Source organism: Grammomys surdaster, unplaced genomic scaffold (assembly GCF_004785775.1).
Source record: "Grammomys surdaster isolate TR1022 unplaced genomic scaffold, NIH_TR_1.0 126013, whole genome shotgun sequence".
Classification (NCBI taxonomy): Eukaryota; Metazoa; Chordata; class Mammalia; order Rodentia; family Muridae; genus Grammomys; species Grammomys surdaster.
The window spans coordinates 3,831,210-3,853,449 of record NW_021620828.1 but is presented as its reverse complement, the minus strand read 5'-3'; the positions used below and the strand labels follow the sequence as shown (position 1 = coordinate 3,853,449).

General features: G+C 49.7%; 1 protein-coding gene across 1 annotated transcript in view; it reads left to right on the top strand.

The window, feature by feature from the left end:
• The window catches only part of Tspan9 (tetraspanin 9), a 180,657-nt gene that overhangs the window by 58,054 nt on the left and 100,363 nt on the right, over positions 1 to 22,240 (top strand). Inside the window, exon 3 of the mRNA XM_028754395.1 lies at positions 1,292 to 1,395. The gene's annotated coding sequence lies outside the window, so the exon portion shown is untranslated. The remainder of the gene's footprint in view (positions 1 to 1,291; positions 1,396 to 22,240) is intronic.

The window sequence follows — 22,240 nt, the reverse complement described above, 5'->3', positions numbered from 1 at the left end:
CCCTCCCTCCCTCCCTCCCTCCCTCCCTCCCTCCCTCCAGCAATGTTCATTTACAGATGGGATTCAGTCACAGCCCGCTGTTTAAGAAGCCTGACTTTCTAGGACTTTGAAAGCCAGGACATTAACGGTGCAATATTGCTAACTAACCCTACCCTGATTTGAACTACCTTTGCACAGACATCCTTCCTTGCTCAAGTTGTGCATTGCATTGAGTTGTTGGGTCTTTTTTGGTCCCAGCCTGCCTCAGGTTTTCCTTGTCTCCAGCACCCCGGCAGACTGAAAGGCCTGGGCAGCATGGTAAGACGCTGTCACTCTGAGTGTTTTCTTATGATGAGATTGAAATAATACATTTTGGGCGCATACTCACAACACTGACACTGTCCCCTTTGGAGCACAGTGTCAGGGAACCATGAGGCCGTGTGTGTTATTACTGGTGACATTACCCTTGATCACAAGGAGGAAGCAATGCCATTCAGTGCTCGTGCTGTAGAGCTATAATTTATTCTCTGAAATTAATAAGTGTTTGGAGGAGTGGATACTTTTGACACTAGACAAATACCCAGTTGTTTCTTGGACATTCACCCACTAATTTTAGCTAATCCGTCAGCCGTGTTGCCCGCCACAGTGATGTTTGTATAAATGTAATTTTCTGTTTACTTCATTGTTCTGCGTTTATTAATTGTAATTCTGGAAGGAACTGTCTTCTCTCTCTTATTTATTTATTCACTTAGTTATTCTTATCATCACAGGCTCATAAATATATAACACAATAAAAAGCACGGACAAATGATACGTAATAAATATGACATTTATTCTGTGGATTCTGGCTGAATAGTTGCTTATTTTGTTCCAGTAGTTCTTGCTAGAGTTATTGAGACATCTTTCAGTTGTCGCCTGTGACCTTTTGAACCAACATGGCTCCTACCTCTTTACTTTTAAAGCATTGCTTATGTTCAGGCATTACAGAAAACTTTAGAGTCATGCTCTGTCCCTGGAACTAGTCACTGCTGTGAGGATCCCTGTTTCTGCTGGAGACTGGTGTTCTGGAAGCCTGACTTGGTCGCTGCTCTAAAGAGCCCTGGCTCCTGTTAGAGAATGATGTTTAGAAAGCAGGATGCAGGCCCGAGCCTGCTCATTGATGCCAGGGTCTCACTGCTTCCAGGGCTTCCCAGAGAACAGAGCCGGGAGACAATGGCTGCCAACAAGGCCATGCGTGTATCTATATCTATTTCTATATATATTGTTGAAATTGTGAATTTGTGCTGATTTTTAATTGCTTTTCATTTGGCAGCGTTGCAGCTGGCGAGGACCTGGGAAATCAAATCCAAGCTGTCCTCTCTCAGAGGAGAGTGACTGAGGGGATCCAGCTCAGGTGACCGAGCCAGGCAGTCAGAGGTAGGTCTGGGGCTGGAGCTTGGGTGTCTGGTTACCTGATGTATTAGGTATGTTTCTGTTGTGATAAAACACCACAACCGAGGCAACTCATAGAAGGAAGGGTTTATTTGGCTCATGGTTCCACAGGGATCAGAGTCCATCACTGTTATGGCTCAGAAGTGTGGAAACAGGCAGGCATGGTGGCAGGCGTGGCTGAGAGCTCACGTCTCATATTGCAAGCAAAGAGAGAAAATTTGACATGGTGCAAGATTTTAATATCTCCTCTAGCAAGGCCACATCTATTCCTGACCAAGCAGGGCCACCAAGAAGAGACTCAAGTATTCAAATGCCTGAGAATATGGGAGACGTGTTATTTAAACCAATCATACCTGACATGGTTTGACAGCAAATGAATATAGTGTATTAAGTAGTGTCCCTGTCTCCACTGACATCTGCTTGGAGTCCATCTGCTCTTCTACTTTGGGATAAGGGTCTTTACTGATGTAATCAATCTAAGATGAGGTCCTCTAGGGTTGCTCATACTGGGTTAGCTGATGACTGGTGTTCATCTTAGCGAGACATCTAGACACTGAGGCACAGGGGGAATGGCATTTGATGACAGAGGCAGAGAGGAGTGATTCGTCTGCTAAGGACTGCCAGCTACATCCACATCTGAGAGAACAAGGAAGGAGGCTCTCCCAACAGTCTCACAGAGGCCTGGCTCTGTGGACATCTTGGCTGTCTGGAACTCTGGGGCATAAATTCTCTTGTTTCAGGTGTTAGGTGATAAAGGGTCTCACATAGTGAAGCATCTGATGGGTATTGCTGTTCATCCTCTGCAGATAGGAATATTTACTTGCTATCAAAAGATGGCGAATGTGGTGCCCCATATTCTCCAGCAAATGAATACTTAGATAGCGGGATCCCCAGTCCTCTCAGTGACTGTCCTCTGTGAGGTTCCTCACCCAGGGATGCCCTGGACAGTGCTCTGAGAATAAGACTTCATGAGTGTATGGTTCTAGGCCAGGGCACCTCTTCAGTGACGTTTGCATTTGGGTAAGATGAGGATACAAAGGGCTTTGATTTTGAACAGTGCTTTCTGATGGTCCTCACCCCCTTCCCTCTTCCCCAAACCTTGACACTGCAAGGCTGGTCTCCTGCACCTTGTGTCTTGCCTTGCACAGCTCGAGGGCGCCTTGTTGCCATCGATACTCCTCGCTTCACACTTCCACTTCATTCCTAAGGTTCTCCCTTTCATGAGCATGGGCAGCCTGGGGCATCCTTTGCTGTGTGGTGTGTAGTTCACTCTGTGCTCAGGACCTCTGGTCACGCTCACCTCCGGGCCGAGCATAGCTCCAGGCTGTCCTGTCATGGCTTCACTAACTCGTCCTTCCATGATGGCCTTGTCCAGCATGGCTCACCTGGCAACTTCTCTTACTTGGGAAGTGACCTTTTAATGTCAGCTTGTTTTGACTCACAGACTTGATTGAGCACTTCTGCAGGATAGGGGCCATGGTTTACCTCAAAGATGCTCCATTTGGATTGGTATGTGTTGTCTTTATAGTGGGTGGGTGGGTGGGGACAGGGGCAGAGGAACACCCATATCAGCATATCTTGTTGCCTTTGGGGTAGAAGATTCTAAGCTATGTAAGGAGAAATTGAGACCTTAAAAAAAAAGAAACCAAAATCCTGCTATCTTGCCATCCTGCATCCCGGTAGCATATTCACGGCAAGGGCAGGCAGGGTAGGGACCAGGCGTCTGTGGCTTCCCAGCAGGCCTCTGCCAAGATCATCCTGTCCTGCTCTTTGCTCATTCCTCTGTCCAGATGGCTGGGGGAAGGCATGGCTGGCATCAGCTAAGGTGATGTATGGCCAACTGGGGCCAGAGCAGAAAGGGGCCAGACTATTAGGGGTGTCAGGCTGGGAAATCGGAAATTAAAGGCTGGAAACATGGCCAGCAGGACCTCCCCCTGGTGCAGTATTCTGAGATCACCTGCGGTGGGCTTCATTACCAAGGGTACATGGGAGGGAAGGCCTGTTGGCAGGCCTTGCAGACAGATGGCTGCCGGCTCCAGCCCAGTCCAGCAATGAACCTTTGGGCACTCAAGACCTACAGGGACAAGTACAAGAAACTTTTCTCTGAAGCCATGTGTCCCCTGGCAAGCCAGGTCCACTCTTGGATCTCAGTCTTGTCATCTGTAACGATAGAATTTGGATGAGAAGACTTTTCAGTGTCTCCCAATGTCACCGTAGCCTAGATTATGACCTATAGGGTTGTAGCTGATAGTCAAGGAGCCCCTTGGAGAAGGACAGCCTCAGGGTGCAAAGGTCAGGGAGGATTCTTGGAGATGGAGTCTCTGGAAAGGCAGAGAGGCTTTCCCTGTCTCTTGTCCTTGGTGTTGTCTTTCCATTTGTCATCTGTCCACCACCCTCCATCTTCTTACAGATGCTTATTAAGTGCCTACCGTGTTAGGTGCACAGCTGTGAGCAAGACATGGTTTAGACAAACTGCCGCACATGTAATTAATAATAACCAGACTCGGGCGGGCAGTGGTGGCGCACGCCTTTAATCCCAGCACTTGGGAGGCAGAGGCAGGCGGATTTCTGAGTTCGAGGCCAGCCTGGTCTACAGAGTGAGTTCCAGGATAGCCAGGGCTATACAGAGAAACCCTGTCTCGAAAAACCAAAAAAAAAAAAAAAAAGAGCCTTTAAATAATAACCAGACTCAGAAGTTCAGGTGCCTCTGCGTCCTACCTCACTGCCTTGGTCTGTGCTTCCCTCTACTCTCTTCCATCCTCCCCCCTCCCCTTGTCTTTCATGGGCTTTGGCTCTGTGGCCTTTCAGTACCTCCTCAAGGCTGAGATTCTTGGCTGCTCCTGGCCAGAAAGGCAAACCATGCTTGCCCCCAATGCTTCTTTATTGTGGGGCCACAGCAGGAGGAATGAATGCCTGCCTGCTTTACCAGAGGCTATAGCTTCTGAAGGTGTGACACCCTGCTGGCTTTGGAGTTAGATGTTTCTTAATTTGTATCCTGGTACTATCTTCCACAAGTCAGCCTCCTTATTCCAGTCTTAGTTTCTGTGTCTGGATAAGTTTAACCACACTTGTCCCATTTTGGGGATATCAAATGGTCAAATGTAAATGAGGGGACCTTGGTGATATCTGGAATACAGCAGGCGCTGGCTTTCTCTCCCTTCTGCTTGGGTTTGTGGCCTGGTGGTTGTGGATCTGGGCTAGAGGTAGGGAAGGCCAGGAACTGTACGGTTCCTTCTGCAGCCTGAAGCCGGGCAGGGCATGGAGTGTTGCTGGGCAGCAGGAGGTGGTACCCTGGACAAGATGCAGACCTTGAGCTAGGAAAGGCCAGGAGTCTATCAGGGACTGGAGAGAATGTCAGGCATCTCATGCATCCCAAAAATGAAGTGTGCTGTGACAGCTGCCTGCTGTGTCCTGCTGGGTGTGGGAGCCAGAGAGACCCTTAGTAAAGAGGGTAGCCAGTGAGCCTTCAGGACTCTGAACCCTGGAGACTTCTCACCCCTTCAGGGTTACCACAGTCCCCTTCTCTCTTTGTGTGAGCTACCTTGGAGGTTTTTTTTTTCTTTCCTTACCCCTGTGGAGAGCTTCTTGTGGCATTGCCACACCCATAGGAGCGTTCCTCTGTTCTGTCTGTCTGGGGTGTGGTCTGTCTCTGACTGTGTGTTGGGAGCATTTGCTGTACATCTCATGTGCCCGAGGAGCTGATTTCTTTGAAAAAAAAATTTTTTTTTTTAAAAATCATCTACTTTTGACTCACAAAGCGTAAACGTAACTGGCCACCTGCTGCAGCGGATGCGGTTCTAGATGGCCATGCTACCCCGCATTGGCCCGCCTGTGGTGTGAGGTGCCTTCAGAGATGTGTGTTCATCGCTAGAGTGTACCTATGCGAGATGATAAAAGGTTAGACACACAACTGTGAAGACTGAGGCCCACCATATAGTAGGCACCAGCACCCTGTCCTTCTCATTTCAAGAGCTACTCGGTGGAGGCCTTTCTTGGCACACGTGAGGACTGGAAGTTGAAGCCAGAGAAGAGCTGATATTTGGTTCTAAGTCTATAAAGATCCCCAAGTTTGATTTGCAAGTTTGATCTGTGACAGAGCCATGCCTGCTAACCCCATGCCACCCTCCACTCACGTGGCCATCTACCATCTTGCCTGAATGCAAGGCTCCTGGTTTTGTCCTGGTGGCCCCGGGGGTTAGCTGGTGAGTGTGAGGGCTGGGGTGTGTGTGTGTGTGTGTGCAGGATCTCTCCTAGGGTTGCTGCTCCAGGGTCCTAGACATGTAGCCCCACTCCTGAGTGGCCTCGTTCTCTGTGGAATCCACAGACACCTGCCTGGCTGTGAAGGACCAGCAGGGATTGGGGAGCGGGGTCAACATGGAGTCGAGTGCTCACATTCCATCCTTAAGGAGAAGTGTGCAGATGAGACCCTTGTCTCCTTCCCCTCCAGTGCCGGCTGGGACTCTGCCCAGCCAGGGGAAGGGCCCTCCCTCAGTCCAGCTGTTGTGCACCCTGGCCCCTCCTCCACCGCTGCAGCTGTCCTGGCTCCATCAATCTCAGCCAAGGCTGGGTGGGGAGGAGGGGGACAGGGAGAAGAGGGGCCTCTTGCATGTGTCTGGCTGAGGTAACTGGCTCCTGCTTCTAGGGGAAGTGTCTCCAGAGGGAGGAGGCTTCAAGGGTTTTCTCACCCTGGCTCTTGGGTAAATCATGGGGTGTGAGTTGCTCAGCTTTTAGCCTCAAGGAATTTGTTTTTTCTGGGAGGTCAGCTCTCTTTTTGAAAAAAAATTCGAACACGCAGCTTCTTCCTTCATCTTCTGACTCTTCAGGCCTTGGCACGCTCACTCAGCGTGGCTGAGATTGCCATGAGTGTATGAGTGAACAGTTGGCGAGGAAAGGGCTAGGGCCTTTGTTCCTCCTGGCCTACGGGCCTAAGTTGGTGAGACTGTGTGTGATGGTCAGACTTAGGTGTGTGGCCTGCAGGACATTTTGTGTGTGATGGTCAGGCTTAGGTGTGTGGCCTGCAGGACATTTTGTCCCAGCCTGCACAAGGTCAGAGAGATGCCTGACAGCATCAGCATCGTCTGTGCATCCTGTTCTGTTTCCTAAAAGCTAGTCCTTGAAGACCCTAAGGACCTTGTGTTCTTTCTCTGAACTCAAGAGCAAGATGAAAAGAGAAATAGAGAAGGAAGTCTTTCCTGGCCAGACCTCAGTGTGTCTACCCACAGTGTGGGGGAAATGTGGCCGTCGGCTCCACTGCAGCAGGTAGCAGCTTGGGGTAAGAGCTTGACCCAAGGCCTCTGGATAAAGGCTGTAGGAGAGAAGCATTTATTTTGTTTCCCTTTCTTAGTTTCACCTAGCCCAAATGCAGGTCAGAACACGACTGTTAGTCAAGGGGTAGACAGCTGTGATTTCAGGCCTGGCTCTGAGTTAGAGACATCTGGGAAGCTTGTCAATAATTCAGATTCCCGGGCCTCTGTCCCAGATCCTCTGAGTCTGCAATCTGCATCTTGAAAAATGTTGCTGCTGATTTCCATGCATAGATAGAGTTGGGCTGGGCCAGGTGTCCCACCTTTCAGGGGGATCCTCCTGGGATGTAGCTTCTCATGAGCGCCCACTGAAACATGCTACCTTCTGAGAACCAATTGTCAAGTGAGCCGCTGTTCATGCGTTCTGCACTTTGTGACTCTCAGTGGTGTTCTAGACACAAGTCGGGCAGGGGGCGCAGGCAGTGTGTGCGAGTATGGAGCCTACTTGGGAGACAGACAAGAGAACCCATAGTTAAAATACAGTGTGAAAGGTGAGCTGTTGGGAATGCTTACTGGGTCACTGCGTTCACTTGGTTCTTCCACGAGGGCCAAGGGATGTCCAGAGAGATGGAAACTTAGCAAAAGCTCCCAGGGAGTTTGATATTTTTGTTTGTTTGCTATTTTGTTCTTTAAGGGGAGCCCAGAAGTGTTCACTTTAGGATAAGTGGTTCCAGAACTGTAGGAAAAAGATGGGGGCAGCAGACAGGGCTGGGGTTTGAGTGTCTTGGTTTCTGCCATGTGATTTCTTGAGTCCCAGGTCTTACCAATAGCATAAGGTTTCTAAATGGCCGACCCATGCCAGCTGCTCAGTGAGCGTTAGCTTCTTCCTCCTATGGTACTGGGTCTTTTTTGATGAGGACAGTATGTATTTGTAGTCCTCAGACTTGCTGAGCTCTCCTAGCTGGGTTGCCTAGTTTGTTAATTCTCACATAAGGGCAGACTCCAGTGTGCCAAGTTCTAGGCACTGCAGGAGAGAGAGGCTGGGTACTACCCCTTCCCTCCCTCAGGCTTGCTCCAGCCTTTGGGGACCCAGCCCTCTCCTGTGCCTTTTAGCTCAATGTTCCCGCTCGGCTTCCAGACACATTGCTGGTGCGCTCAGCACGCCCGCCTTCTCAGGAAGCTGCCTTCACCCAAGCCTTCGTCCTCCGCTTGACATTAAACTCTGTCAACATTTTTTCCCCATGAAGTTCTTCCTCCTCCTGCACAGTCCCCAGTCTCCAGCCGGCTTCTCCAGCCAGGGACATGATTGGATTGCAGTTGCTAGCACTTCCTGGAGCTAGGTCCCTGGAGAGCCATAAAAATCCAGGAGTGTTTCTGGCCACCTTTCCATGTAGTCTGTAGTTCACTGTCACACGCCCGTGGAACACGTGAGTGTTCGCATGCATAGTTTTGTGTGTGCACCTATTGTGCACGTGCTCACGAGTGCATGCCCACTGTGTGTACTCAGCTTTGAGGGAGCTTTCACGCTGGGTTACCTATGCCATGTATCCCTGGCTGCCAATCTGAATTCCTTAAGTGGATGTTCTGACTCCAGGCTGTAGGGGCCAGCCCCATATACGTCATCGGAGTGGGCACCGAGCCACAGTAGAGTGGATTTGGGTCTTGGCCGCACTACATTCCTACCATTCTTTTCTCACAGGAAAAGTGCCTGAGAATAACCCTGGGTTGGGATTGCCCGTGTACAGGAGGGGCTGTGGCTTCCGCCCCGCCTGCACATTTGGTCCCTCTTGGCCCCTTCAAGCCCTTCCCTCCTACCTCCTCTCAATGGCAGATGCAGCCAGCTGGGTGGCCCACAGGGCTGCACATGTCCGTCAATAGTTTAATGAGCTGACCGGCTCGGCTGCTGCCCTCTTCCCGCCCTTGGAGGCTGCCACCCAGGTGCCCACTCCTAGGATTTGTTCTGCACACCCAGATATGGAACCAACTGGGATGGCAAAGAATGACATCTCTCTCTCTCTCTCTCTCTCTCTCTCTCTCTCTCTCTCTCTCTCTCCTGCATCAATCCCCCCCCTTCTTTACTTCCTTAAAAACAAAAACAAAACAAAACCCTTGAGCCAGCCTGTGGAACTGAACAGGAACACCAGCCATCAGGTATAAGTGAATCTGCTTGCAAATGGAAAAGCCCACTGGGTTGGTGTTCGATTGGGGCTTTTGGCTCAGATGCTCTCCACTCTCAAGTAGGTTTCCTCCTTCTCCTCCCTCTCTCCTCCCCAGGGACTTCATAGTGGGAAATCTCTCCCCGGGGAGTCTGATCTCATTGGAAACTGGAGTCAAGGATGTTTCTTTCTGTTTTCCAAGGCAACTACTCTTTGTCACAGGAAGGCACTTGCCACTTCACAGCCCCCCGGTGCTCAGCCACCCAGGAAGCCATTGAGGATTCAGTTCTTCTGGTTGTCTGCTTGCCCCCAACACCCAGCTCCTCTCTCGCTTACCCATCAAGCCTTTGCCGAAGGATTGGCTTGAGGCCATGATGGGCTGGGCTTTGTGGTTCTCCTGTCCTTCTGCCTCCATCTGTGTTCAGAGGCCCCAGCAGCAGAGGAGACAAAGTGTATCTTGAAAATGAATAAATGAAGGGCAGTCATGGGGACTCACGGGGAAAGGGACAGATTATGACGTCACTGCGGGTCCACGGGTGTGAGATGTCTGCTGTTCTGGGCTGTCTCTAGCCTGGAGGCCATAATCAGAGTCCCTTTCTTTCCTTACATGGCATCAGAAGGCGCACTTGGAATCTGCTGTGTAAATCACAAGACATACAAGACATAGAGGGTCCTGCGCATGTGGTGGGTGGAGACCCCAGGGGTGGTAAGAAGTCCGTGCTCAGGGTGGAATGCCGTGCCTCCTTTGATAGAACATGGTGGGGGTGGTACGGAGCATGCTTTCTTTGAAGCTCTCAAGTCTGCAGACTGATTGATGACACTCTTGACTTTGCTCCTGATCCCGTAGCACTTCCACTGGCCCAAACACGGCAAAGATGTCCCACCTCTTTCTTACCACAGTCTTTTTTTGGATCATGCTAGTTTATTTCAGGGTCAGAAGCAGCTGGGCATTTTGAAAGAAAATTATTATTGTCTAAATCATGCTTTGTAATAAGAATGCAAATCAAAGAGACAGAAAAGGCCTCACAAGCGACTGTCATGACAAACCAACCTTCTGTTAGTCCACGGTGCCTTAACCCACGTTTGTTTACGAGCTTGTTGCTGTAGTCACAGTGAACACAGGATTTTTGCATTGTTTGCCTTATTTAATATTCTACCACTGGCTCCATAATCATCACAGTCAGACCTTTAAATGGCTGCATAGAATCACCAAGTGTTTCCCCAGTAGCTTGTGGAAGATCCATTAGTATAGGTTGCTGTGTCATTCCATGTGTGAGTGTGCATGTGTGTATGGTATGTGTGCACATGTCTCTTTAGCTATCTGTCTCTACTCTCCTTTGTGCTATTTGTCCAGGACAAATTAGGAGGCCCGGCATTCCTTCATTCTTTCCTAGAGTAACGGAAGAGCTTACTATGGGTTGTTAAATACCAGCCGGAAGTCAGGTGCCTGAAAGCAGCCCCAGATTTAGCTCAGTTCACGGTCTGATCGGTGTCTGTCCACACGGACTGCCCTTGGGAAGTCAGTCTGGTGGCTGAGACCCCATTTTAGAGGCTGGCAACTGTGTTTTTTGTTGTAGCTTTGTCTTTGAAGTCTCTTGGCCTGGGTGTCTATATCCAGAGTGTGCTGCTTGGCTTATTCAGGAATTCTTTTTGATTCGTTTGCTTGAGACAAGTCTCTTGTATCCCAGTCTGGTCTCAGACTTACTATATAGCTGAGGATGGACTTGAACTCCTGCTCCTTCTGCTTGTATCTCTTGTGTACTAGGATCAGGTACACTGTGGAGGCCAGCTTGAGTAACTCGGGATTTTTTTCCCCATGTGCTTTCCTGTCTGATGCTGTTGATGCCTATGGGAGAGACTGAGCTAGCTTCCACCCACAGGGAACATGAAGTCTCCGATGCCTGTGTGCTCAGCCCATTCATCAGTCGTCAGTGAATTTGATGCAGGGCTGAGGATGCAGATGAGGGATCCACAGTGCCGTGGTGGGGCCTGGGACAAACTGAAGATGCTGCGCATGCTCGCTCTGACCGCTGCTCTTCAGGGTCACTGATTGTTTATGGAGCCCGGTGTTGCCAGAACTTACATTTCTTTTTCTCCCTCTCTGTGTCTTGATCTTCTTGCTCTGTAACAGAATGCCCAAACCTGTAGAACACAATTGCAAATATTTGGCTATGCAAAAGAGGAGCTAGTGCTTAAAGTCCAAATGGGAAACATGATTCTTTTGTTTAAAATAAATACTTCCAAGCAGAGCTCAGTTCCTGCCGGCATCTGGGTTCCAGGTCTGAAGCAGGAGTTGCCGCCACCGTGGACCTTCGTGATTCTCCTTGTCCTTGGCCTCAGGGGTTGGGGTGCCAATGGTCAGACATGAACACAGTGAGGTTCCCTTTCTAGAGTCTTCCTCAGACCTCTACTGACATGACATGGTTGGCAAACATAGTTGGAATTCCCCAATAGTCAAGGGTCTGGATCTGTTGAGGAACCTGTATGTTTCTTTTGTTTCCAGGATCTTCTGATATTCTTTGTCTCTGTATCTGTTTCTCTCTGTCTTTCCCTCTCTCTTTCCCTCCCTCCCTCCCTCCCTCCCTCCCTCCCTCCCTCCCTCCCTCCCTCTCTTCCTTCGTTCCTTTATGGCAGGGGCAGGGTTTCTTTGTGTAGCCCTGGCTGTCTTGGAACTCATTCTGTAGAACAGGCTGGCTTTGAACTCACAGAAATTCACCTGCCTCTACCTCCTAAGTATTGGACTTAAAGATATGCACCACCACATTCCCAGCTATCTTCTGTTTTCTAAGGGAAGTTTGACCTCCTGATTTTCAGGTAAAAATCTCTTAGTGTGATGCAAAACAATTTAAGGGCCATGATGTATAAGGAACCAACTTGTCTATGCTGGATTTGTCTAGGAGCGTCAGTCTGTGACCCCTGGTCGGTCTTTTTGGTAAGTTGTTAGGCTGAGCATAAAGCAGTAAGATTAATAGAAAGCCATGGAGGTGGAGGGATAAGCCATCCTCATAGCATCGAGGTCCTGGTCAGTTGCACAAGTGAGAGGAAGCCAGGCTGTTGTGGAGAAGCCACAGTGGGACAGTATAGGAGCTCTGGAGATGCTCTATGGACCATCAGGAGTCACTGCTCCTGTGTAGTTGTTCCCTCTGTGTCTGTTCAGTGGTGATAAAGAGATGAACATGTCTGTGCTTGTCTGTCTGTCTGTCTGTCTGTCTGTCTTGTCTGTGTGGTACCACACTGTTCTTTTCTAGACCCATTGAGTAAAGCTAGACATTGTTTGAGTAGCCATGCGGGGCCAGGAGTTGGCTCTGGGAAGACCAGCTGGGGCAAGTGTCCTGTAGTTTCCCTCTGCTCTGTTCTCCATCTCGCTATGAGGGAATTGTCCCCGTTGGGCAGTTAGTGAGTATTTACTGCAGGCACTCAGAGGCAATTGCCAGCTCTTCCTCCAAGCACCCCTCTGAGATCTGCAAGAAAGATAAAGGGGTGCCTGTCTGAGGTGCTTTGAGGTCCTCAGGAAGCAGAAGGGACTTGAAGACACTGCATATTACTCCGCAGCTTCCCCGGATGACAGCTGTGACATACGAGCCTAGAGATACTTAAGAAATATTGCTTGAGAGGGGAGTAAACACTCTGTGTTATTTATTATTTATTAAAAAAACAAAGCTTTTCCCAGCTGGGAGGTTTCAGATCACTGACAGTGTCAAGTCCTATTTCCCTCCAGTAACAACAGGTCGCATTCCTCTGCTGTCTCTGTGCCTGAGACATGACTCTGGTGTGCCTTGGCTTCTGAGGGCTTCTGGAGAGAAAGGGATGGTAGACTGAGGGTTGGAAAGCAGAGCAGCTCCAGGGTACAGCCCAATGCAGCATCCCTCTGAGATAGGGCCAAGTATAGCAGGGGCAAGCTACTGGCTATATCACCTTGGTGAGACAGAATCAAGGTGAGACTTGAACATGACCTCTAGGAGTCATTAGAGTCCGGGGATCCAGTGATGGCATGTGGAGAGTGATAGTGGGTAAGTGAGAAAGTGGGACAGGAGGAGAGGGGCCTGGTTCAGGGCCTTTTGAGCTGAGAGCTGGCCAACCCAAGGGCCACATTTGCCTTAAGCACCTACAGTCCTGCAGGACTGTAAGACTGGTTCCCTTGTATGTGCTTCTCTCCCAGGGAGCCTATTGGCAAGCTGGTATGTGGGCGGGGTGTGTGTTTCCTCTTATCAGGTAAGTGTGGCATCGGTTAAGGACTTAGGTTTTGAAGCTAAAGAGATCCAGTTCGGTCTTGGCTTCATGTCCTTGAATGATCTCTTTAATCTCTGAATCCCAGTTACTCCATCTGTAAAGTGGCAAGACTAATACTTCCTAGGGCATTCTATGAGGTTTAAAAACTAGCACGGTCCTTGGACACATAGTAGGCTCCGAATGCCACCTGCTGCTGTCAGGGCCAACTGAGAACTGTAGGTGTCCCGTGTCCTGAGATCACAGGAGGACCAGCTGGACCTTGGCCCAACCCCCTCCCCTCTCAGGCCTCCTTCTCCCATCCTGTGGATCAGATCTGAGCTGGCAGACATTGGCAGAGGACCTGCTGTCCAGGATGCATTCATGCCTGAATGGTAAGTCACTGGCTGCATCCCTGCCTGCACTGTGATTATAGGGTACCGAGTGAGCTACATCCCCTGATAGAAATGAGGCACCAAAAGGAACCAGAGCTTTTGTTCTCTGAGCCACTCTATTGTGTCTCTCTCACCTCCCCCACTCCCCTCCTCTATCTCAAAAAAAAAAAAATTAAAAAAAATTAAAAAGAAGAAGAAAAGAAATGGAAGAGATGAAGGGCTGTCAGCACCAGATCACAACACGGGCTCCAGGAGTTGGCGGCTTTTCAGTGCCTGCACAGAATTCCCTCCTCTTGCTTTCCTCAGCTCAGCCTAATTAAGATAAATCGTAGTGCACCCCTAGAAACAGAGTTTCCTGCGTCCCTGCCACCCATCGGAGCCCTCCCTCAGTGCAGTCTGTGAACACTCTCCCTGTCCGATGCTTCCCTCAGAAGAGAACCACCAAGGTGACCACCCCATTGTCCACTGGTGTGGTCGGAGTCTCTTTTCCCAAGCATCCCTTGGGTCATGTCATATTCTCACCTTGGAACCTTCAGAGGGTCCCTGTTGCTTGTCTTCAGGCTCCTCAGTGTAGCACAAGGCTCTTCAGAATTTGACCTTGGCCTGCCTTTGCCTCGTAGACATATGTTTCCATGTAGCGGCCAACTCTCTGTTTCCTGCATGGGTCTGGAAATTACCTGCCTTTGTGCCGTTGGTCACATGGCCCATTAGCTTGGAAAGCCTTCATCCTGGTGGGATTAGGGCCATTCTTCAGGGATTAGTTGAAGTGCCAACTCTTCCAAAAACTGCATCTTGCCCGGGAACGTGCTCCTGCCTCGCCTGGCACACAACAGATTCAGAATTAATGTTGAGTTTGCTCACGGACCCTCCTCTGTCACTGTGAGGGTCTCTTCCAGGGCCTCCTCAGAGCCCTGCTGTCTGTGCCCCCCTCCCAGACGTGGAGAACATTTGCACTTTAATTACACATGATCTAAGTTCTTCGGTATTTCTCTCTTTAAGTTGCACGTTTTGTTACTTTCCCAGCCTTGTTTGTTCTGTCTCTGAGCCTCATAGGCAAGGGCAGTGAGAGGGTGGAGCGGAGCCTCTGCTTTCGCTCTGACCAGCTGTGGTGCTGGGCAAGTAGCCATCAGACTCTCAACTCCCCACCTGTAAAACAAAGGGTGCGACCCAGCTGCCTCTAGGATTTCTGGGTAGGATATTATGAAGACATAATTGTATATCACATATTTTCTTGGCACTTTGCAGAGCAAGACATGTCCTCCGGATTCATAGGTTGAAGGGCTTAGGTCCTTGTCCTACTGAATGTGGTTGCATTTGCAGAAGGGGTCTTCAGAGACATGGTAATTCAGGGTAAGTGAGGTCATGAGTCTGGGCTTCACTGAGACTGGCAGTCCTTGCCAGAAGATTATAAAGTCACAAGAAGGACCACTGAAAGGCAAAGGGACAAGGTGACTGCTGTCCAAGAGAGAGGGTAGGCAGGCGGTACAGTCTGATGTCAAGAAGCATGGAGAAACATTCCAGTAGTTGAAGCCTCATCTGGTGCTTTGTTGCCGCAGCTCTGACGGAGTGATGTGCCTGTCTAATATCCGCACCTGTGGCTTGTGGTGTTTTGCTGTATAGATGTCACCTCATTTCTGTCACTCCACAAAAGAAAACTTGTGCCTGTTCACAATCACTCCCCCAGTCCTTACCCCGTCACCATCCCTGGACAACATTAAATCTATGTTCTGTCTCCGTGGAATTGCCTAGTCTGGTCTTTTGTCACCAGCTGCTTTCGCTTAGCATCCTGTTGTCGAGGACGGTTGTGTTTAGCGTGTACCAGATCTCCATTCCTTTTCACTGCTCAGCAAGTCTTCATTCTACGGGCATGCCCAGTTTCATCGAACTGTTTCTCACTTCCTAGACCCTTTTGTATTATTTCAGTTGTTTTTCCATTATGAATAAGGCTCATTGAACATTTATGTACATGTTTTTGTGTAGTAGGCATGTTATCTCTTCTCTTGGGCCTATACGTAGGAGTAGAATTGTCTGCAAACTATGTTAGCTTTTTGAGGAACCTCAAACTGCTTCCTTCCTTCCTTCCTTCCTTCCTTCCTTCCTTCCTTCCTTCCTTCCTTCCTTCCTTTTTATGGTTTTTCGAGACAGGGTTTCTCTGTGTAACCCTGGCTATCCTGGAACTCACTCTGTAGACCAGGCTGGCCTTGAACTCAGAAATCCTCCTGCCTCTGCCTCTGCCTCCCAAGTGCTGGGATTAAAGGCCTGCGCCACCACTGCCCGGCTTTTCTTTTTCTTTCTTTTTTTTTTTTCAGACTGCTTTCTAGAGTGGGTGGTGTCTTACATTTCTACCAGTGGTGTATGGGACACTCTATTACAGTGCTTCCATACTGGTTACTGTCTGGCTTTGAGAGCTACCTTAGTAGGGCTGAAATGATGCCTCATTATAGATAATCGCTCTACCTGGGATACACTCTCAGCTCCTTGGTGTGTTTCAGTTTGTGCCTCCATTATGAGTGATGCTGAGCATCTATTCATAGAGTAATCCACCCCTTGCTCGTTGGAAGCCCTTTCAAACTTGGCTGCTCATCTTATTTGATTGCAAGAGCTCTTTATATATTTTGATTACAGACTCCTAAACAAGTATGTCCTTTGCAAGTATGTTCTCATTGGTCTGTGGGTTTCACTTTCTTGATGACCCCTCTTTCCTGGAGTCCTTTAAACCTATCATCTGAGGAGAAGTGGGTATGGCACACAGCAGCCTCTGTAAGCTCCCCAGACCCTGCATGGCACGCTTCTGGGATAAGATTTTTGTAATTCTATGTTTGTTTAACTTGATCTCCACAACTCCCGGAGTGGTGCTGTGTGGAGCTGGATGCTGAATAATTGATTCAGGGGACAGTGAAGGTCAGAATGAGGAGTGTCTGTCACAGCAGGGATGTTCTGTCTCAAGAGACCTGCTGGAACCAGCAGCAGGGAGGTGTCCAGTCCTCTTCTTACCTTGACAATAGGTCTGAGGGCCCTAGAGTCCAGTGGTTGGTCCCTTGTAAGTGCCCAGTGGAGCTGCAGAGGTAGTGGTGACAGCCCAGACCAGAGGTAATGAATGTTCAGGAAAAAAGAAAAGGAATTTTCAGCTCTCTGGCTCCTTAAATCCAGCCCTGCTTTTGGGCCAGAGAAGGGCCATTTCCTTCCCCTCAGCACTTTCTTAGAGGAGCTGATAGGTCCCTTGGGTGGATTTAAGGGAAGTTAGTGAGTCAAGTTATGGTTACTCCAGGCTCTAGGCTACACACTGCCCTTCTCTCCCAAGACCTCTTCCAGTGAGGCTGATGCTGGGGGATGGAGTCGCTTGTTGGCCAAGGTAGCAAGAATCATAGGGCAGTGGACAGCAAAGGGCTCCGGCCACCCCTATAACATTATCTGTGGGAAGGGGATGGTCTTTCTCTAGGTACCCATGGACCTAGTAGTCCAGTGGCCCACGTATTTTCTGCAAACTTCTTCACACTCCTTGTCCCTGGCCCATCAAGGCTAGGCATTCCCATGCTCCTTCCTGCTGCCCTGAAGAACCCTCATGGCCCAGAGGCTGCCTGGTGCTATCAGTTGGTGATGTGTGAACAACTGCCTTGTCTCCTGAGCTCAGACTGTTCCTCTCACTCCTGAGGGTTGTCTATGGGCCCACACTCATGCCTGTTGTTCCATTTACTCTTTCCTATTCCTGCCTGTCTTACCACTGCCTTGCTCCAGTAGAATGTTTGAGCACATGTCTGTCTTAGAACTGAGACATCGTGCATGGGACAGGGTCTGTGTTGTACTCCTGTGTGTCACCCCATTTCTTCCCTGCCCACTCTGTTGCACTCGCCTGTTGTGGATATTGTGAAGCTCATTCCTTGCAGCACCATCAGGACACTGGGATACTCACAATCCTGTGCTGCCCAGAGGACTTTCCTGGGCTTCACATCCTGGAGTAGGAAGTGCCCATGGGAGATGTTTGTCAGTGCACAGTGTTCTCCATCCGTCGTGTAGGATTTGCATATCTCTGTGTAGCTAGCATCCACACGACCATGTTCGGAAGGTATTACACTTGACTCTTGGCAGGAAGAACTGGAGCTGATAACACATGGTGGTAATCCCTTGTTCTGCCCTGGAGGATGCAGAAAACCTCTGGTGTGAGCTGTTGCCTTGGGGATATGAGAGGCTCACCTGCTCTCATTGATGCCCTGGTGTGTTTCTTGCTCCTGCTGGAGAGGCAGCTGCAGTCCTGGTCAGCCCTCTGCCACAGGGTCTGGCCTGCAGTGTGGTGGTGAGCTGGGATGGGGACAGTTGGGAAGGCTCTAAGATGACCAATTGTAGTGTCCTTGGATGAAGGACCCTGAGATTAGGGCTGCAGTGTTCATTTCATGCAAAGCCCGTAGTGGGAGACTAGGAAGGAAGGAAATGATGGCTGTGCTTTATACTGAGTGGAGCTTTCTCTGTCCTTGTGTTCCACGGTGGGGACAGTTGCCTTTGGTTCTCATTATTGCCCTGAGAGGCAAGCTTATGTCTGTTTTTGGATCCAGAGTCTCTGAAGCAGAAAGGATGGTGGAGTTTTGCTGAAGTCAGCAGTTGAGGCAGGAGAGAGCTCACCTTTCCACATGTGGCGTGGTGGGCATTTGGAGTGTACTTTTCGAGTAAGCAAAGGACAGATACTCTGAGTAACGGAGACTTGGAAGGGCAGCGGAGGCCCGGAGGCTGCTTCCAGATCTCCCTGCTCTTCTTACTCCTGGACTCTTTCTCCTCCTGCTGCAAGTGTAGCTCTTCTCCCTGGCTCTACAGTTGTTTCAGGATTGCGAGTGGAGAGTGATTCCAGTGGTTTCTGGAGTAGGGTGCTGGGTAGGGATGCTTCCTGGGAAGAGTGGTATGGTAGTGTAGTGTAGTGTAGTGTAGTGTAGTGTAGTGTAGTGTAGTGTAGTGTAGTGTAGTGTGGCAGATACAAAAGACTGCCATCCTTTGCTGGAGGTAGATGTTCCTAATGGATGGTTATGCTCTTCCCTCTGTGTCCAGGCTCAGCCTGGCCAGTCTACAGCCGAGACAACATTCAGGATCAGGGAGGGTTCTTCTCCGGTATAGAGAACAGCGTTAGGCTGGCAGATCACAGGATGGATCTGGGTAGGCCTTCCCATTTCTGCTGTGAGACCTTGGGATAATCCCTGGACATTTCGAAACTTGGAACTTCCTGGCATCTCAGACCCCTTATGGCCCTGAAATTCTAGGATTCTGCGGCTCACTCACAGGGAGGGTGTCTTCAGCTTGTGGCCTGGCCACAGAGCAGCAGGATTAACCTCCTGGGTCAGTAAGCAGAGTGCAGGAAATGCCTCTGTGTGATCCGTTTTTGGTCCCAGACAGGTGGTGGGGCTGGAGGAGGGGAAGTCTGCTCACGGCCTGGGCTGGGGGAAGGGAGGCTGACCTCAGCCGCACACCCTTCTCCTCATGGCTTGGAGGACTTCAGGCTCCGGTGCCCAGGCATAGAGTGAGGGGGTCTCACCAGAGGGGCTAGGCTCAGGGGATCACTTTACCATGCAAGTGCTTGTTTGCTGTTCCTGTCGCTCTGAGGGCAGGAGAGGGAAGTCTTACTCCTGACTGAAGGGGGTTTATTGGGAACTGGGGTGGTGGGGGTGGTGATGGTGTCATTCATTCATTTTTCAGTAAACGTTGTCAAATGTCAATCCCCTGGGCAAGTGCTGCTGCTCTTTGTACTCTGGCGTGACCTCCAGAAAATTACTTCCTTTGAGCCATTATTCCCCACGTTCTTGTGTCAGGCAGGGGAGTCCAGGGGGATTTAAAACTCCTTTGTTACCACTGTAAAGCTGGGGGAGAGTTGGAGTCTTTTCTTCCCATTACAGAGAGGAGCTACTGAGGCCCAGCAATCATCCCTGGCAGAGCTGACCCTGCAAAGTCAGTCAGGGAGATAGGGACCTCCATCTGGGAGCTCCCCGGGCTGCACATGAGCCCTAGTCGATCTGTTGGAGTATTTGCAAGGCGCCTGTGAGATTAGCTACCAAGCAGAGGTTTTATTTATGATGCCTAGAGTTCTCCTCTTGCTGCCTGCTGGAGTCAGCCCCCATCGTTGGTGGTGCCAGACTCTCATGGGTGTCATAAGTCTCCCAAGCAGCCTGTATGTGGGTTGTGTTAGTGGGCATCGTATGGAGGTTGGTCCTCAAGGAGGACCTGTGCTTTGGAGGAGGTCAGCTTTGCAGTCCATAGGCTGGGGAGGAGGTGGCCAGTGTGTGAGAGTGAAAGCCAGCCCCTGCAGAGTGACCCTCAAAGTACCGGTATTTGGTCACTTTGCCATGCAGCAGATATATTTGCCATTCATAAGGTCCTCTTATGGGCAAGACAGGGCACTAGTAACATTCAAGCAATGCCAGCTGAAACACACTGTCTTTTTTTTTGTTTTCATTAACTTTAATTTAGTAGACATTTAGATTTTAATTTTAATGTGTTCAGCCATTGAAAGCAGCAATACCGCCTTTCTTTATACAAATGTTCCATATTTTGTACTTTTCACTAATTTGGGAAGGATTTCTTATTACTGATTAATGAGGTTTTACTAAGAATAGGATCAAAGCAGTACGCAACGGAGCTCGGGTCCGTGCCGTTGAGATGAAAACCAGCAGTTGCCACACTCAGAGACGATCCGTGGTCAGCCTCATGTGAGCAGTTTGGCCTCTCATGCGAGAGGGGCCACAGGGGTGAGCAGATGGATTGGAAATAGGGGGTTGTCTTGATTTTCTGTCAAAGGATAGCATGCTCTCCGAAGCTCAGCCTTCAGTTTTAATGAAGTGAATACACTCACAGACATTTCAACACCTTCAAACCCACCCCACACTGCTATAGCCCTTCTAGGTCAAGGATAACCACCGCCCGGACAGCGGAGAGCATAGATTTGCTTTTGTGAACTTTATAACTAAACATACTGCGTGCTCTCTTTTGTACCTGGCCTTAAAAGAACAGTTTTAAACCGAGAAGACTCATGAATGCAGTGAATGTCCGGAACCTCTTCCACTGCTGTCTGTCCTTGTGCTGTGTGTCTGGATCACAGTTGATTGAGTTTTATTTTTTCCTCTTACCGAACATTTTGGTAGCTTTCCAGATTTGGGTTATTTTTGAAGGAATGGCTTCTGTGGAAATTCTGACATATTGTATTCATCAGAACCCTTTCTGTTGGTGGACTGCAGAGAACAATTACTGAGATATAGATGATGGGTCTACACCAGTCTACGTTTGTAGACATTGTTGGTCTTCCAAGCCGGTTATACCAATCCAGGGTTTAGCGGGTGTGGATGGGCCATGATTATCCCAGCCCTTGGCAGTTTCCCTTGTTTCTGGCTTAGCCATTCTGGGGGTTATGCTATACCCTCTCACCATAGCTTCTGCTAATTTCACTGAAGACCAATGAGGCTGAGAACGAGGACTCTCTTCCCTGGGTGTGTTTTGGGGGTGACATACAATTGTACGTCCACACAGCATTGATCAGCTGGGAGTAGAAAACACTGTACGCCTGGGAAGGTAGGCATGCTTATTATGTTCTTTTGTGCCTGCCTTCCTGCTTCATGGTCTTGGTGGTGCTAGCCACACAGGTACTTAGTACAGAGTGGTGGTAGGATGCATGGTTTAGCTTGAGAGGAATGGGAGATGTGCTGGGGTGGGTGTGGGGCTCACAGTGGGCTCACTGTGAGCTATCATTGAGGCATGTACCCCTCCCAAAGTGTGCTCCATGTCCAGGTAGCTGCTGCAGAAGTGTGGTGAGATGGCTTCCTGTGGCTTCATGGGTAAGCTTAGGATCACAGGGACTAGGGGCTATTGGGGTCAGTATGGCCATCAAGTGGACTCGGGACCCAGGTGGATAGACTTTGCTCCAGGGCCTTGGATTGTGCCCCCTGGTGGAGATAACAAGGCATTGCACCCATTTGTACTGATGACTATCTCCAGAACTTCTTGATGGTACTTGGGGCCACAAGTCTCTGGGAGAATGAAGTCAGCAGGACTTTGTAAATAAAGGCAGTGCCTGGGGTCCAGGGAAGGTCAGCACTAAGAGGAAGCCCTCCTGCACACAGTGTGCATGCAAAGATACCTTAGAAGCCCAGGCCTGGGACTGAGGAGATGGCTCAGTGGTTAAGTGCAGAGGACCCAAGTTCAGTACCCAACACCCACCTTGGGCAACACCTCACAGCTATCTGAAGCCCCAGCTCCATTGGGATCCAACACCTTGAGCCATTGCAGGCACCCATACTCATGGGCACATACCTATACCACCCCTAATTTAAAACAATAGAAATAAATTTTTAAAAAAAGAAGCTCAGACCCAGACTCTCTGTGACACCAGCTAAGCTCCTTGCAAAGCTGGGGTAACATCAGCCGTCCTTGGCAGAGATCCTTTTCCTCTCTGCTTTATCACTGGGAAAATCTTCACCCTCTATGTGGCACTAACTCTTTCCAGATGCTTCACGTCTTTAGCTGATAAGGGCTTCATCAGAATCACTCTGCTGGCCCACTTGTTTATGCCTCTTTCAATTCAAGAGCAAGAGAGGAGCCAGCCTGGGCAGGTTCCCAAGTGTGCCCCTGATGTCCAGGAACCCTGGAGGGAAGAGACAAGGATGTGGGGACAGGCACTCCATGTCCAGCATGAGCAGAGATGGGAGCTCAGGTGACAGGTAGGACCTGGCCTCATGAGAGGATAAATGGGTGGCAGAGATGTCACATATGGAGGAGCTGGCAGGCCCAGGGTGTACATTCCTCTTTTCTACCTCTTCTCTCTTTTTTCTTCCCGTGAACCATCCCTCCTGGCTGCTAATCACTAGTA